Below are 16,515 nucleotides of genomic sequence, written 5' to 3' on the forward strand. Positions count from 1 at the left end.
AGGAGAAGTCCCCTCTCTGGATGGTAAAAATTATACGGAAAAATCACAGTGTGCTGGGCTGTAGTGGGAATAAAGTTCTTGTGTCCCAGCTTTGCATCCTGGAAATTAGCACTTTCATGACCAGGACCTGCAGTATCTTAAGTGGAGAGGTGATATTCCAAAACTGCGGATAGCACATTCTTGTGAAATTTAGCAGCTGCCCTCAGGAAGGTGTTCTGTAAATTTCCTTTTTTATTCCCCTGTCCTTATTTTGATTTGGTTTCTGTTTCTCTTTCTGCTAAAGATGAAACAACAGATTCAGAGCTCTAACTTTTGGGAGAGTCAGACATGTATTCAGATTTTTAATTGGATTTATATAGCCAAATATTGGGTTAAATCAAAACACACACAAAACCAAACATCCCTGTGTTCTAAGAAAGTTTGGTTCCAGATCCAAACATCATATCTAAATTAAATTCTTGTTTCCCCACTACTAGCCAGAAACCATGGTGAGATAAGTGAGATCAGATGGGGGAAAAAAGGAGGCTCAAATTTATGGCAGAAAAGTTCTCAATGTAATAGCATATCTTTGGCTGCCCTGCCGAGGAAGGAAAGAGAAGAATATTTCTGTCTGCTCCCACTTTACAACTGGCTAGGTACACTAACTTTTTTTTCTTTCTTCTGAATGAGTTGACTTTTTCTGGAAGCAGAGTACTGGCATAATCTGGTACAAGAAGCCTATGTTCCCATCTGCCCGGCCTCTCCTACTGGGTAGATCAAACATGTCTTTCAGATAAAATGCTGCCTGCCTTCTCTGTTTTGTGCTCAGTTACTAGCAGTGGTGGCCTTGTGTAGGAGCTGTTAGGAAGATCTTGAGCCCTACCGTGACCAAAGTCTCACGCAATTGTGGGAAGTGGACTGTATAACAGGGTATATACAACAAGGCTAAACAATGGGCAGGGGTTGATGGCAAGGGAGAGCGAGAATGAATCTCTGTGCTCAGCCTGCGCAAACTCATGTAATCACAGCCAGGAAAGTTCAATTCCAGAGTTATTTGTGTTTAAGTTAAAAGGAAAGAGAAAATCTGGTGGCAGAGAGGGAAGAGTACCACACATCAGACTGGAGTTGAAAGGAATACATAGGAGATTCCTGTCTGAGGCTTTGGTATGTGTATGGGGTGTTATGAACCCCTCTGACCCCCAGTTCCCCCAGTGCCTTCTCAGGGTCACAACAAGCCTGAAGGAATGCCAGGAGTGCACCTTCAGCCTTGAGTGGATATATGTGGTGGTCGTGATCCCTGTTACAGTAACAGCAAGACCAAGACCTGGAGTTGCATGGTGGGTCTGGTTGTCTCTTGTGACAGTTGTACATGGATGCAACTCCATTAACTGCAGAAGATCCGCTCTGACTTGTGACTGTGTGTTAAAGAAGAATTAAACTGAGTAAGCCCATAATGGAGAGGAGCACACAGCTGAGGACTTCTGATGGCCTGGCACAACTTTGTGTTGTGACTTTGCATTGTTTCTTTCTTCTGTATTGGAAAAGGTGCACACAGGTGTTGGAGCAAGCAAAAACTTAAGTGTTTTCACTTCCCTTGCCCTGCTTCAGCTGGCATCTCCTCTCTCTTTATCTGAGCCCAGCTTCTCCTTCCACAAGAGACCACAAGCACATTGCAGCTGCGCTGTCGCAAGCAGAACAACACCCCACCGCGTCAGTGGGTATGAACCGTGGAGCCCTCTCCTCCCCCCCTCCTGCTCCTGGGACAGACGCTGTCAGCTGTCCGGTACTCCAGCTTACCATGAACCCCGTCCCTGGGTCTCCCAAAGTGCGTCTTAAGTTTCTGGCATGAGAGCTTGGGGGACCCAGAAGCAGACCTTCTGCCCACTCCAGCAGCAGCACGTTGTGCCTGCCTAGCGCTGACCTTCCCTGCCCTTCGGCCTCTGCCCTTTCCTCCCGACCTTGTGGGATTATTCCTGCTGTGCCTTCTCCAGGAGAAGGCCCCTCGGCTGCTGCTTTAGTGTCGGGGGTGACCATGAGAGGAAAGAAGAAACCCCCCCTCTGATGACGTGCTTTTATGGAGGGCAGTAATCAATACACTGGGCACCCTGCTGAAGTGCCGGTGGAAAAGCACATTAATCCTCCGTGCGCTAACCTCCCCCAGGCCACCATCTTCCCCCCACAGCACACTCAGTTGCCCTTGTTTCCAGCCAGGAGGGCGCTTCTCTGTCCTTAAGATACCAAATCATGGCTGTCCTGTCCTATTTTTTAGTTTTGGCCTGAAGAATGAGATGGGAGGTGGAATTTTTGATGGAGTTTATTCTTGTCCCACCCTAGTCTGCTTGAAACGTTGGCTGCGAGTAATGGGAAGAGCTGCTTCCTTGGTTACTGCACCACAGGCCACGGGTGCTGGAAGGGTGAAGCAGGGGGGGGATTTTTTGTTTGTTTGCTTTTCCCTGAACCATGAAGCTCTGGGCAGTGCTGAAGGCAGGATACCAGACGTGATGGACAGGATCTGGTTCTGCACATTCTCCCTCCCCTCTCCTGGAGGAGCGGGACTTGTGGCCCCAGCAGCCTTTGCAGCCCCTGCCAGCGGGGGAGTGAGAACTAGGCCCACAGATTGCATCAGGGCTCTTTCCCTGGTCATGCTGGTTGGTTATAATGAGAAAATACTCCAAATTCCTAGTGAAAAATCCTTTCTTCCTTTCATTATTAGTGGGCCAGACAAGCTAAGCTAGCACAGGAGCACTGAGTGGCGGCTGGCTAGCAGTACACGCAGCAGTGCCAGGGTGGGAGGCAGGACTCCTGAATCCTCACCCCAGCTCTGCTCTGTGGTGTTTTATATAAACCTCAAAAAATCGGTTAACTTGCTGTACATTCTTTCTGAATGTATCTGGGCATGAAACAGGTTCTGTGATACAACCCCAAATGTTGACTAAAAGATCAGTTAGCTAACATGAGTGAAAAAGATGTTGCAGTGAAAGATACAGAAATGCAAAGTTGTGGGACTGTCTCAGACTTGATTTCTGAGCAAAGCTGCTTTCAGATGCATTAGGAGGTACCTTAAAAATGAGCTTCATTTCTTTTATTTCTGTTCCTCATCTTTTGCAGAAATTTAACATATGTTCTGAACAGTAGGCTGGATCTAAAACAGATGAAGACTTCCAATTCAAGGTGCCTTGCCTCATCACTGAGGCATTAGCGGTGAGGTGTGACTGGAGGTAGTCAGCAATTCACTTTGTTGTGGAGAATATGCTAGTTAAATCTTATTGGTGGACTGTGAAATATAAATTAATTAATATTTAGAAAACATTTTATGATTTTTCAGCTGCAAACTCAAATATATGTTCAGTGGTTAACAGACCAGCGATTGAAGCATGAAGACACCCATCTCACAGTCCTCACAGTCTCTGAACTGGGAAGATTTATTTTGGTTTATGTCCGAGTTGATTTCTCTTTGCTTCTTTCTCAGAGCTTTTTTTCTTTTTTTTTTTTTTGTGATTTGGATCATTGCTTTTACTCCTGGGAACTCTGAAAGCACATTTTCTCTTTTCTTGGGAGATGGAGAATTTATTTGATCAATATGAAATCAACAGTGAAATTAAAGCACTCATTCTCACTATAGGTACACTCCATGTGTGGGGATTTTACTTCAGAGTAGAATGAAGAATAGGAGAAGTTTGAGGAGTCAAGATTTATGTATATCCTACTTTGTCAGTCTTGATCCTGTTATGTGGAGATAACATTCAATTCCTTCCCTGTATGTTTCCCACTTCCCCTTTTAATTTGGATTTCAAATCACAGTTTCCCATGCTTTTCTTTAGCCTTCTTTAAATATTTTAAAGATATTCATTAGCCTCATAGTAGTCTTCCAGATAAGTAAATGTCTTTTAACAATAAAATGTTTTACAGGTGGGAAAACTGAGGTACAGTGTATTAAATAATATAATTACTTAATGAATTGAAAAATACTTCAAAACTTGTAAGTTCCTTTCCTTGACAGCCTATATTTTATACTTTAATATCAGATAAACTTCTTTGAGCATTCTTTAAATGAAAAACGTTAATTGTGTGATGGTGAGCAAGGAGCAGATAGTGAACATAGTCATTTTGGAGGAAATCCTTGTGAATTCCAAGTACCCATCATATCTCCAGATGGCCTGAAGGCCATGTTTTATATTGCAATATTTCCACTGGTTTTTGAAATAGTTTTGAGACATTTCCAGATGTCTTGATTGGAAAGGGTGCTGCTAAAGGTTGATGCCCAGATTACCACTATAAAGGTGTAAGAATCTCATGGAAAAAAATCCTACCCTATTTATGTAGCCCCTATCAGCATAGTATCTGAGCATCTTGTATGTATTTAAAAATAGAAATAAGAATAACAAACCCTCTGTCTTTCTTCCTTCCCAGCCTGTAAGTGAAATAGCTTGATTTGTTCAAAGGACTTTTTCCTTGTGGGTTCTAAATATTTAGCTGTGGTTTTGAACAGTTTATCTACTGTTCCATTACTCCACTGAGAGGGGGAAAAAAAGATGCCATTTCCATTATTTCGTATAACTCAAAAAGCCACAGTGTTACGTGTTCCCTCTACTGATTCCCATATAGAGCTTAACCAACACCATTCCCAGAGCTGTGCATTCATTGCTTTATTGATGCACAACCAGGGATGTTCTGGCAGGATTCGGTGTTGTGTAAGCCATGTGTGATGTTAAAGGAAGGCTGCTACATACGTTAATTGCAGCCAGTCACAGGATGGGTGTGGAGTTTTGATACTTGCTTGTAGAATATGTTTGAGAAATCATATTCCCTTATTAATAAATACCCTGTGAACTTGATAAAGTAACATTATGTTAAATCCAGATCATTTTTCTCTTTTTTGTCTTTTTGACCTCAATATAAAACACACTGATTGTTTTAATAATCAGCTTGATTGCTTATGCTTTCTCCTTTGAGATGAGTGTATACAGCTCCATGATCTCCACGCTGATTATTGTTTAAAAAGCACTGTACAGATTGCAAAGGAGTTTCCTGAAGACACTGAAATTTATGGCCACTGTTAGCCCTTTTCCTAAGGGAGTTCTGAAGATTCCTCCCTTTCACATGTCAAATTTCTTGTATTTATCTCCCTGAAAAGATCTGAAGGCCTTAAACTGAACCAGGTAATCTATATAGTCACTTGTGCTAGGGGAGGTGGCTTGTTACTTAGTAAGCAAGACACTGCATGGAAAGTAAACTCAAACCTCTTCAAATCATCCCAAATGCAGTGACTACTGAAAGTAGAGCTCAAGGCCATAAAGATGCACATCACACTGTGATCCCAGTCTTCAGAGCTGGACACTCATGTGTCCATCGCCTTGGACATCAGAATGGGGCCATGTTCCTTAAGAGTCACTGTCTAAATCAGCTATTCTTGGCTGTCATAGTTGTTTGCATATCCTACATCAGGGAGGCATGCAGACCTTGATGCTCTGTGCCACTGTGACAGCAGTCTGTTCTTTCCATAAAGCATGATAATTGCTAGCGTGTCTAAAATTTCACCTCTTCTGCCAGCATCACCTCTATTTTTCTGGGTTTGACTAAGCAGCAGCATTTTTCTTTGGCTTTTATTTGAGCTGAGGAATTCAGATGGCTGGAAAACAGTGCTATCAGTTTGTAAAGTGAAGGCGGTATACAGTTAGGCGTCATAAATGTTCTCCTGGCATCCGCTGTCTCTCACGCATTTATACATGTCTAATGGTGTGGGGAAGATAACCAAGTCATGTGGGCCTCTATCGTTTCATAAATGTCTCTGTGTATCATGACCCTTTGGGGGGAGAAGGAATGTGAGACAAGTCTTGGTCTTTTACATACACATACAGCAGAGTGTTAAACTGAGTCAGCAGCATTTTGTGATCGTTAAGGGCTAAAGACTGCTGAGAAATGCTATCATCTGAGTACTCCCTGCCCCTTTCCTCACAGTACAAAATAAATTTCCATAATAGAAAATACCTCTCTTTCAGAAGTGTCACATCATTTCCAAGTTACACAATCTAACAGTAGGAAAAAGTAATAATACACAGTTCCAGAAACAGGACACAGATACTTGCCTGAATGTATCATCTGCAGTATGGTTTATGAAACATCTGGCTTTTCCGTAACAACCTCCGTGATGCTTCCAGTTCTTTTATACCATTAGAAACGTAACATTCTGTTGTCCAAATGAGGATCTCACAGCTAATAATAATTTTAAAGAGCTATCAGTGTTTAAGTGGAGATTTCAAAAGTGCTTTCCTTTTATAAGTTAGTTCTGCCAATATGTCAAATTTTCTGTCATTCTTTACTGTAGATACTATTAGTTTGGAAAAAGGGTATCTGCTGCATCTTTTCTTTTGGTTAACCTGCTTGTGATATCTAGTCATGCAATTTCTGGTTTGGAAAATTACTTTCCTTCTTTTTTACAAACTCAAGCACATGTGAATATTCTAGCAAGAATCTGCCTGCTCGTGTGTACAAAAATGCAGAACTTCTCCCATTGCTGTTCTCCTAAGTTCTTTATGTACACCCATCCATTTTGGAACCTGTTTTGAAATCACTCTCACTGTGGTAAGAACCTCTGAGTGACTTGTGGGAGCTTAGGTCAGTGGCTTGGTTTGCCTTTATGCTGTCCCACTCCTCACTCATCTTGCACCAGCTTTCTTTGCCCATGTGTACTCTTTTCCACCTTTGCAAATAACCTTCCCCTTCCTTTACCTTCCTTTCTCTCTGTCCATCTGATTCCAGACACCAGCCCCAAACACTTCCTCTCTACCTACAAGGCAAACTGCTTTGTTAAGTACTTGGAGTATGGGAGTAGGAACCTTCTGAATTACACTGCTAACTGACACCCAAATGTTGGGCAAGATGCTTTAACTTTCATCTCCTGATTGTTTCCCTGAGTGGCTAAGCAGGAAAATAATTCCTAGTTAAATGCTTTGCAGAGGTTCTGTGGGCTTAATTAGATGTTGGTCTATGAGCTACCAACATTAAAAATACAGGCAACAGTATGAGTGCTGAGGAGTTTAACCACAAAAAACTCTTACAGTGAGTCTCTTATTCTTTTAACTTAATTAACAGAAGTTAATCTTCTAACTTTATAACTTAATAGTTTTACAGCTTAAAGTTTATGAAAGGCATGACAGCAGATCTTCTGAAAATGTAATTGTGTATTATTATAATTATGGCTAAGAAACTTACTTTGTGCAGAACAGGAAAGTAAGAATAGTTTGCCGTTCTCAACTACCGGACACTAAAGCACCCCAGCCCCTACAATGTAGGCCTTGATCCTGCACTCCATCCGTATGCCTCACAGTATACGAATGAGAGGTCCTTTTGCCTGAATGCGCAGAGCATTGCCTGGTTACAGACAGCATATTTTAGCCATAGATCGCAAAGAACTTCACCAAGAAGGACACGTACAATTAGTCTCATTTTACAGTAGAAACCACGTAATATAATACATGTTAGAATGTAGCAGTAGCCTACAGGTGGTTCCTGGGTCCCTTCTCCCTGGTCTAACAAGTGGGAGCTGTAATAGCAGTCTCGGAATCCTTTATTTTACAATATGGAGAGAGAATGATAGTGGTCCTTTAAACAAGCCTCTTTATACTTACTGCTTAAATCAAGGGGGATGCAGAAAACTCTAGCATGAGTAAGGAGTGAATTCGTTTTCTAATTCTTTCATGCTTAATTACTTCTGCTGTTTCTAGCAACATAGATAAGAGTACTTTTAACATACTCATCCACATCCAATTGCCCACAGCACATGTTCAGCCTTCCGTGACTGAAGTTGCATGCGTGTACAAGACAGCAGAAATGAAACCACTGTGAGTCTCTTCAAGATTTATAAATGGCGGAGGACTGAAAGGGTTAAGAAAAACCCGCTGCATATACCTGGTATATAAAACTGTCATGTAATCAAATGAGAGGAATGCACTCAACTGTGTACATTAGCAAACACTCCATGCAAGCTGGCTGGCAGAGGCTCAGGGTTTTCAGTGCTGCCTTGCACTACAAAGCCCTTCTTTGTTCTCTCAGCTCTGTTTTAAATATCTGATGACTATTCCACACCATGTCAGTGCCAAATCCCCAGCTTCACTGCAAACTCTTTACAACAGCACATTGTGGGCAGATCGGATGGGGATGGGCTGGTAGAGTGTGGGTATCTCCCCTTTCTTTGCTTCTCAGGCAGGTCCTCTCACCAGCTCTGCCATCTCCCTGTAATTTCTGTAGCCCCTTGTGCAGCCACCTGGATAGTGTTCAAAGCCAGAAGGAGTAACTTGGGAGTGCAGAAATTGAACTTGGATCCTGACGTGGCAACGGCACTCGACAAGTGTGTATCAGGATGGGTGTAGTCGAGGTTCAGCCAAGGAAGGGCAAATGAATCAAAGAGTTTTCTTGCAACAAATATTTTTGTTGAAACTTGTTGTGCCTATACTGTTGTTGGCTGGATCTAGCCTGAGCTTGTTAGCCAAGTGGGATTGGGCTTTGAAAAAAATTAGATGAAAGATTTCCTATGAACATGAACACAGAAAAGCAGGAAGTGATGCTGATGACTCAGGAGATGGTGATGTTCCTTCTCGATATGGAATTAAAGTACTTCCCTGGAAGGATATTAACACAGCAGCACACATCTCAGCTTCTGTCAGATGAGATGTTAAACCAGGGTCTCATCTCCTCATGCTCTTTAAGGATGCTTTTTCATATGATTTCTATATTTTAGTTAGAAATGTGATGTTCTAGCTTTCTGTACAAAGCACTTGTGTGGTATTGCCTTCTCTGCTACATTGATGCTCATTCTGTGCAAGAGTTGTTTTTTTCGTTCCAGGAAAAAAAACAGTGCTTGAGTACATGAAGACATAAAATAATAATATGGCATCTTCTTCTTGGTCCTAAACCTACTGGTTCTGTTCATGAAGAATACTTCTGTTTTTCTGGATAAACATAGTTAGTGTTGTTTCCTGCAATGTTTTGGGATTTCTGTGCATAGACACTGGGGTATGAAATAAACAGTAAGCTTGCTGAGTTATGAGAAGATTTGGTACAATATTATTTCAGTGGTGCTGCCCACTTTTGGCGATTAATGTGAAAAGAAGCTAAGCTGCTCAGTTTCCCATTCTATTTCTTGTTTCCCTTCCTGAAGCTCCTTGGCATCCAGTACGGGTGTGCTGGAAACTCAGCCGTGCAGTGGGTGGCTGCAGCGCCTTCTAAAATAAACAAACCTGTTTTCATTCAAATTTCTTCATTTCACATGCAAATATTTCTTGGTAAACGCAGTAAGAAACCCTTTCTAAAGTAAAACCTATTTATTAAGGGCCACTTGAAGGTGCATTGTAACACTTTTGCTTAATCATTTAAAATCCATGAAAGCAAAAATCATTGAAAGCAAGGTTTACAGCACTGCAGAAGCTTGTGCAACGCCATATTTGCCACTAAAGCTCTTTGGCTGAAATAACTCTATTCATTGCACACTCTGTATAATTGATTGTATATCAGAATCCTTCAGGGGACTTGCAGTGGCTGCTTAGGCTATGCAAGTGCAGGCACTCCGGTCTTTGCTATTTGCTTCCCTAGTACAGGACTGACTACAAATAGGAATAAATTTCTCTATGGTAAAGTATTAATACGTGGTGAGGAGGTGTTATTGTCATTTTACTCTGAAGGGACATAACAAAAGGGACTCTCTTAGTGGTATGTAGAAATCTGTACCAGAGTCAGAAATTGAATCCACGTGTTGTATGATCCAGTCCAATGTCTTACTCGTTAAATTATTGGCTCTCATTTTGTATAGTACTTCCCATCACATACAGAGTCTCAGGAAAGTTCACAAACAAGACCCTGTCCCATTAGGCAGAGAGTGACCAACCAGTGACTGTCTCACTTTTTAGCCCTGTAGCAGGGACTATGAACAGTGTACAGGTCCCTTTTTAAAAAGTAAGAAAATACCATGGGGCATGTTTAATGTTCTCCCAGAGTGTGGTGGAAACCAGGTTAATGACTAGTATTTTCCCAAAGGGAAATCAGTTAGCCTTTTTATGATACCTTCAAGAGATTCTGGCTTCCTTGCCTTGCCCCAGCCTCTTTGCTGTCACCCTGCAGAGACAGTCCTTGGGCAGAGTGTAGCAATCCACTTGGTCAGTTCACCACAGATGAATGAGCAAGAGCTCCAAAAACGATTGACACTAGAGAAATCTTTTCCTTCATATACCAGATTCTTTTCTCAAGATTCTCCAGACCTTTTCCTCCCTCTTTACCTATCTTTACACATCACTAACTGCTTCCTCTCAGCCTCCTGCTTCAAAGTCCTTGCATATACCTACTGCCCACACTGTTTGCATAGCGGTGCTGTAGCAGAGAGACACACACTTCTGGCAGGGAGGTAAGAACGTGTTTTGGGTTTTTAAGTCAATTATCAGTGTATCTACATGGCAACTTGGACCGTCTTAGCACAGAGAGGTAGTTGTCTTGCTCTTCCAGCTTTATCATTCACTGGAAGAAATTACAGAAAGTCAAATTTTTGAGAGACAAAGCTAAGACCAGTACCTTGTCTTGCAGGTGGGTGCCTGTGTCTTTTTGTGCAGGCTGCCAGAAAAAAAGGTAAAGTTAGAAGTGGAAGGACTCAGGAAATGCTCCAGTGATAAAATGGTCCAAATGTGAAATTATTTGTTTCTCATAAGAAGCAAGTTGATCTTCAGGGGAGAACTGCAGCTGGAATAAACCAAGGGAATCTACAAAAGTCTGCACTAAAAAAGAACAGTTAAACTAAGTAAAAAGAAGGCCGTGTGTTAAACTGCTAACTATATTTTGTTAGGAATGACTAAAGTAAGCTGTTTTCCTGGCAGTCATTGTTTGGTGGAGCTGAAAGAATGAGCCAGGTATTATGCCATTACTTTGAGGTGGAACATTTGGGAAAAATTAAATAAATTTACTCACTCCCAAAATACTTCTGGGCCTTAACTCAAGAGTAGGGAGTTCAGCAATGAATGCAGAGCCAGAGCAACCAGGAAGGTCAAGAGAGATTCATGATTCAAGATGATTCAAGCTGAGCAAGGGGTGATCACTTCATGCAGAAGATGTCTTTTTACTGTTAGTGAGGACTCTACACTCCTGTGTCCCACCACAAGCATGCAGGTCCCATTTTCTGTCAGGCAGGTTGACTGTCATGTGGGGTTTGCTTCCCTCTCTGATTCAGTTGTGTCTGCAAACAGCTTCTTGTTGCCATTCATAGGAAGATGCAGTCCTGATGAAATCCAGCTGTATCTGTTCAGCACTGTACTGATCATGTAGTGTCATCTGCTTCCTTCCAAACCAGAACCTCCCTCTTTGCTTCCAGACTTTACCTGTCACAGTGGCAGATGCTCTTGTAACGACATATCTCAGCTTCCAAACTTTCTGGCACCTAACTCCTTTGGCTTTCCTTTGAGCTAACGAATTTTTGGGCCTAATCCTTCAGTCCCATGAGTTCCCACATAAGTCTGTCATTGCATAGCATAAGCACAGCCAGGGTCTCTCTCTTGCCTCTTCTCCAAACACCGAGTGCAGATCTTTTATAAACTAGTAGAAGTTGAACTGTGGATTGGAAAAAGAGCAAATGAATAAAAAATTCCCAATATGTAAATGTAATAGAAGGGCACCTCAGTGCAATCCCAACAAAGAGCCCCAGATGACCACAGAAGAAAAAAACTCACTGGACTGTTTAAAGTGGCAAGATCCTTCTCTTCTTTCCAGTGTAAAATACATGCTTGCTAATATGTGGATGGTGTTGGGGAGATGTACTCTGTGAAGATCCATTTTTTTTTGACAGTATGACCATACCGCACTGAGGATGAAAAAGATTTCAAGTGGCCTTTCTCCACTTTGTTGACAAGTCAGCCACTGTATCTCTCAGGATAACAGGAGTGCCTGATACACTGAGCAGATGAGCCTTGAAGGATGTGAGGAAAGCTACTATACTGGGATCAATAGCATACTTTTTCCTTCTGTAGCATGTAAGCATTTGACCTGATAAATACTAGAACTTCCTCATCCTGCTTCTTCCTTTTTACTTTAAAGAACACCTAAATCCCCATACCTATCTATGCTCATGGAAAAGTCCATCTGTATGTTTCCTCGGGAAGTCCTGTCTATGTTTGCTTGGGAAATCAGAGAGAAATTTAGATGTAAGAGTGTCGACAGAAGTTTTACGTTGATTCCATTCACATTTATCTGAAATACACTGAACTAGATTACCTGCTGCAGTCAGAAGAAATAGAGTGACACATGTACCAGTGACACGTGTTGCAGTGTGCTCCAGGCTACGCTGAGGGGACCTCAGCTCATTAACAGAATATTTTTAATGTGTTTTTAGTGTTTTGAGGGGCTCTTACAGAGTAACTTTTCCAACAACAATCTCTGTTTAAATGTTTGGCTCTCTGAGGTGTGAATATTCATAGAGAGTGAGTGGAGGAATGTGTTTAGTTGTTTCTTATTTTAAATAGGAATGCTTGTAATTTGGTCAAAATTGGAAGGAAGCATCACTTGACAAATGAATCTATAAGGCTGCTCTTTTTCAGAAGAGCTAATGTTTTGTTCCTGAGACATAATCTGCGTATGTACTGCTAATGCAGTGCTGAGTCAAACAGCATCCATCTGTAGGAGCAGCAGAGCTGAAGGTCAAGGAACAGACTCTGCAGGTGTCTTCCCCCAGGGAACTTTTCATACCTGCTGTTTGGTGCAACCTAACCTATTACATAAGTGAGAGATTTGCTCTTCTGACAAATGTTAATGATTCTCAAGGATTGTATTATGTTGGCAGTGATGATTTAGAAGGATTCAGAGTAAATGTGAGGGCAAAAGGCAGCCTTCATCCACTGAAATATCTTGGATGGTGCTGTTTGATTATGAAGGTGTCTGATCCTTCTCCAGAACATCAGTGATGCAACTGCTCTCCAATATTAATAGATAAATCAGCAAGGAATACATATTTTCTTTTCTCTTTTGTCTTATTTTAAAGTAGATTTGAACCTGATGAAAAGTACTGGAGTGACAGCCTTGGTGATTTCACTCTTCTATTCCAAACCCAAGATGAGTAGAAACCATGGGAATGCAGACTGCACTGACATGGGGGAAGGACATGCCTTTTCAGATGGCTGGTACCCACGGAGATATGGTCTGGAGCAGACCTGGCTTATGATTTGCTTTTATGTCACTGGGAACAAGAGGAGGGAGGGAAAGACTGTGCTGTTGTTCTTGGCAGCGGGACAGCACACCAGCCTTTGAAGAACTGACTGCAGTTACATAAAGAACTACATAAGATGATTCTACGGTATCTTTTTTTCATCTTCTCTCAGTAATGCTAAAGAGTCAAAACACACCGTAAGTGAAGTCCATTCTTAGCCTGGAATGATCTGGACACATGAGGGCTCATGGTATTGAAAGAATAACTACACTCTGTTGTAGGGACAAATTCATTGTAGGGAGCCTGAAATTCATGAAGTTTCAGCCAGGACTAATTTGGCCCTTGCCTTTGAGTCAGCTCATACAGTCACACAGTCTATTATATATTTAGAAAACATTTTGCTCTACCAGAGATCCCTCAGGATCTGTCAGTGAGTATTTCTAATGTCTGCTTTACCTGTTCCTGCTAAGAACAAAGCACTGTACTGCTGGCAACTCAGTACATCCCCTACCCAGTATTTTCAACCATTTTTTTTGGTGTTGCTGGAACAGCATCATACAGAACCTATCTCTCTGGTGTGGAGAGGTAGTGCTGACCTTCTGACCCAGAAACCTACCCCAGTCTTACAATAGTCTATAAAAGGGTGCCATAGATGGCCCCAGAGTGAACACAAGGCATTAATTCACTGGAGCAGTTGTGCTGACATCCTGGACCGTGAGAGCGCAGCTGGGCCAGTTTAAGAGCAGCAGTCAGGTTCCAAGAGGGAAGCCAAGCTTTTATTATTCACACTACAGTCACCTATTGTTTTGCTTCTTGTTTTTCTCAAGATATTTAGACATGTTTGGTGGGCAGGAAAGTGAAAGACTGGGAGTGCCAGCTCTAGGCAGCTGCAGCACTCCCAGGTACTCTGCAAACTTCCTCCTCGCAGCTCTGTTCCTGCCATTTCACAACGAAGCTGTAGCTCCTGCTTGCGCATTTGTTCTTGAATCTCACAACCAAAGCACCTCCAGCCTGGCCTGCACACGTTTGGCTAATTTCAGTGTGTAATCCCACACAACGCTGCCAAATCATCTCAAGTTTAGTCAAGAGCAGCCAGGCCAGGATGTGTTTTAAAATGCAACTGCAAATAGGGCTTAATTATACAATCTTCTGTAATGATTTTATGATAGCAGCTGAAGGGCTGGCATGATCCTTTTTACTTTCATTTCAGCTGGGATCTTGGACAGAAGTGAATACATAAGTCATTAAATGACTCTTCACAGCTTCAAAAGGATACTATTAATGAAACCAGAATACTTATTAGTTGTTAGCTGAATAAACCCCAACAATTCTGATTCTCTCGTCTCAAGCCATGTGAAAGTATAAAATGGCCTTAGAGCAGTCAGCTACCCAGCAGAGAATTCCTCCTGCTTAGGGTTTCACTGATGAGAACAACCAGCTGCCCGTTCCCTTCCCTGTAGATGTGTATAAGAAAAAAATCTGAAATAAATCTGGGTGTACTTTATCTTCTGCTGGATTAATTCTTTGGGGTAGTCGTCTCCTGTTACGAATGAGAGCTTGACACATCAGAGCCACATATCTGCAACAGGCTTCTGTCTCTGTGCCCTAACTTCTCCTCCAAGCCACTGTCAGGGAGAGTGGAGGGACAACTTTTACCATATTAAAAACATATGAATTATTTCTGTTATCACAGAACTCATGCCAGTTCCACCAAGATCCAAAAGCTGATATTAATGCTATCATAGAAGTCTTGGGACCCCTTTCTTCACTGGTATAATCCACAGGGAGGAATTTGGGCTGTAGCATGGATTATATTTTAGAGAATCTGATTACTGTCTGGATTCATGTGCCAAAAATTCCTTTATAGCACTCAGGGTGACACCTTTCTTCCAGGTTCCAGACTGCCCTGAGCAGATTGTTTGTATAGAGTTAAACGTATGTACTCAGTTTCCCATGCTAAATAAAGGTAATCTAATGGTAAATAATAAACCCGCCTGACGTTGGAAGTGGGGGTTATCAGGTGTTTACATAGGGGACACAGATAGAGGAAGAAAGTTTTGTTTTGCTTTTTGGAAGCATTCAAGATTGGTATCTCCAGCTTTCTGAATACAGCGTGCAGTCGGAGGCCTTGCTTCTTCCTATGCAAAACTACTGTGGTAGGTTTTTATTTGGGAATTTACTGGAATCATTGGAGCGATTCATGCAAACTGCTTGGTGCAACAACATGGGTAAACGTCTTTCTCCTTTGTGCTGCTAGTTATGATCTTTCCCTCCATGTAATAGGATTTTGTGGGGCTGGTAGTGACCAGCAGAGTCACAGTACAGTTAAAAAAGCTCATATCTCTGCAAGGACAAGTACTATCCTTTATGCATCCACACCTTCTCCTTGTTAGCTGGTTGCTGCTGTTGGAGTGTGGCAATGGGTGTAGATGAGCTACTGGTGAAAAGGGCAGTTTTGCACTACTCAGAAACCAGATGCAGAAATCTGCAAGGCTGCAGCAAAATCACATCTGCTGCCAGCATGTGCTGTCAGCATCCCGTAACAATAGCGGGTATGCTTCCTAATGTGCAGGTCTCAGCGATGCCAAAGCAAAGGTGCTCCTGTCCTGCTTTTCTTCCAGTCACTATTGGTACTATAAATAGATGCTTTGGGAGTTTGTTTCTGGGAATATCTTGCAGTTAGAATGTGCCACATTAATAAAACCTGAGAATAAAGTTCATAGCCACAGACTAAGACCAAGATTTCAGTATACATTTTCATCAGTGGAAAGTTACTGCTGCCCTCCCTACTCCTCTGCCTTCGCACACTGCTGTGTAAGCTGTGACCGTAAGCTCTGACTGTGTGATCGTGTTGTGAGCCACATCAGGGAATATGAGCATTCTGGATGGTTTTTGTCTAATCAAACTATCCATAAATCAGTTTGTTTCCTTTATTTAGCTCATGCCACAGCTGCACAGGGAGTTGTGCTGCACCAAGGGTGAGGAGGTGCACCATGCATGAATGTGTCAATTTTGATATATTTTTTTTTTAAAGCATATAAAAGAATGAATGTAAAAAGCCTTAACTCCCCAAGCTACTCACGTTTCAGCCCCTCTATCATGAGAGGTAGTTGCAAAGGTACATTTCTGGTTTGAAAATTTAGTAACATGCCAATACTAACACACTGGAGATTCATGGACAATGTGTTGAATTCCCAGGACTGCTGGTGCTGACTCTTAGCAAAACTAGTGGGAGTTTTTAGGTACAGCGAGTATACTTAATGTTATAGGAATACTTATAAATACTTGTATTTATTATTCAATTTTTGGAGAATCATGAACAACAAAACAACCAAATGCTCTTTACCAAAGAGAATTGTTTTAAA

At 41.9% G+C, this 16,515-nt stretch overlaps 1 protein-coding gene across 5 annotated transcripts in view; it reads left to right on the forward strand.

Annotated features, from left to right (window-relative positions):
• RAD51B (RAD51 paralog B) overlaps nucleotides 1-16,515 on the forward strand; it is a 451,378-nt gene that overhangs the window by 385,411 nt on the left and 49,452 nt on the right. Inside the window, exon 11 of one of the 5 annotated variants that reach the window (XR_003398463.1) lies at nucleotides 11,798-11,981. The exons of the other annotated variants lie outside the window; for them this stretch is intronic. The gene's annotated coding sequence lies outside the window, so the exon portion shown is untranslated. The remainder of the gene's footprint in view (nucleotides 1-11,797; nucleotides 11,982-16,515) is intronic. 5 annotated transcript variants of the gene reach the window in all.

The sequence above is a fragment of the Athene cunicularia genome (genome assembly GCF_003259725.1).
Source record: "Athene cunicularia isolate RWA chromosome 5 unlocalized genomic scaffold, athCun1 chr5_part1, whole genome shotgun sequence".
NCBI lineage: Eukaryota > Metazoa > Chordata > Aves > Strigiformes > Strigidae > Athene > Athene cunicularia.